This window comes from Cynara cardunculus, assembly GCF_001531365.2.
Source record: "Cynara cardunculus var. scolymus isolate 2C chromosome LG 5, CcrdV1, whole genome shotgun sequence".
Taxonomy (NCBI): domain Eukaryota; kingdom Viridiplantae; phylum Streptophyta; class Magnoliopsida; order Asterales; family Asteraceae; genus Cynara; species Cynara cardunculus.
Window position 1 is genome coordinate 452303 of NC_037532.1, and position 500 is coordinate 452802.

Consider the following 500-nt stretch of genomic DNA (forward strand, 5'->3'; position numbering starts at 1 on the left):
AATTATATTATTAAACCTAAATTAAATTTCTTTGTTACTAAACCTAAATTAAATTATAATTAAAAAATTGAATTAAGAAAATTACACCAAAACACAAAGACTTTTAAAAAGTTTAATTTGATACTGATATCGATATTTTTTTTCAAAATTTTATGATATTTTTAAATTAATATTTTATTCAAAAATAAAAACATTATCGCTTTTTCAAAATCATATAAAACCGTATTATATCGACATAAAAAAAGAATAAAACAAAATCCTGAAATCAAAATATGTCTCGATGCATTGCACGAGTACCCTACTAGTAATAATAAAGTAATAAAAAATTTAGGAAAATAGTTTTACTTTTTTTTTCCTTTCACGGAATATGCAACAGTGGAATCTTCTGGAAAGAAAAACCCTACACACAATCTGCACCACCACGACTMGTATTTATACCCCACTCCTCACTTCTCATACTACTCACATATTTCTCTACATTTGGATTCGAAGTTGCAGAG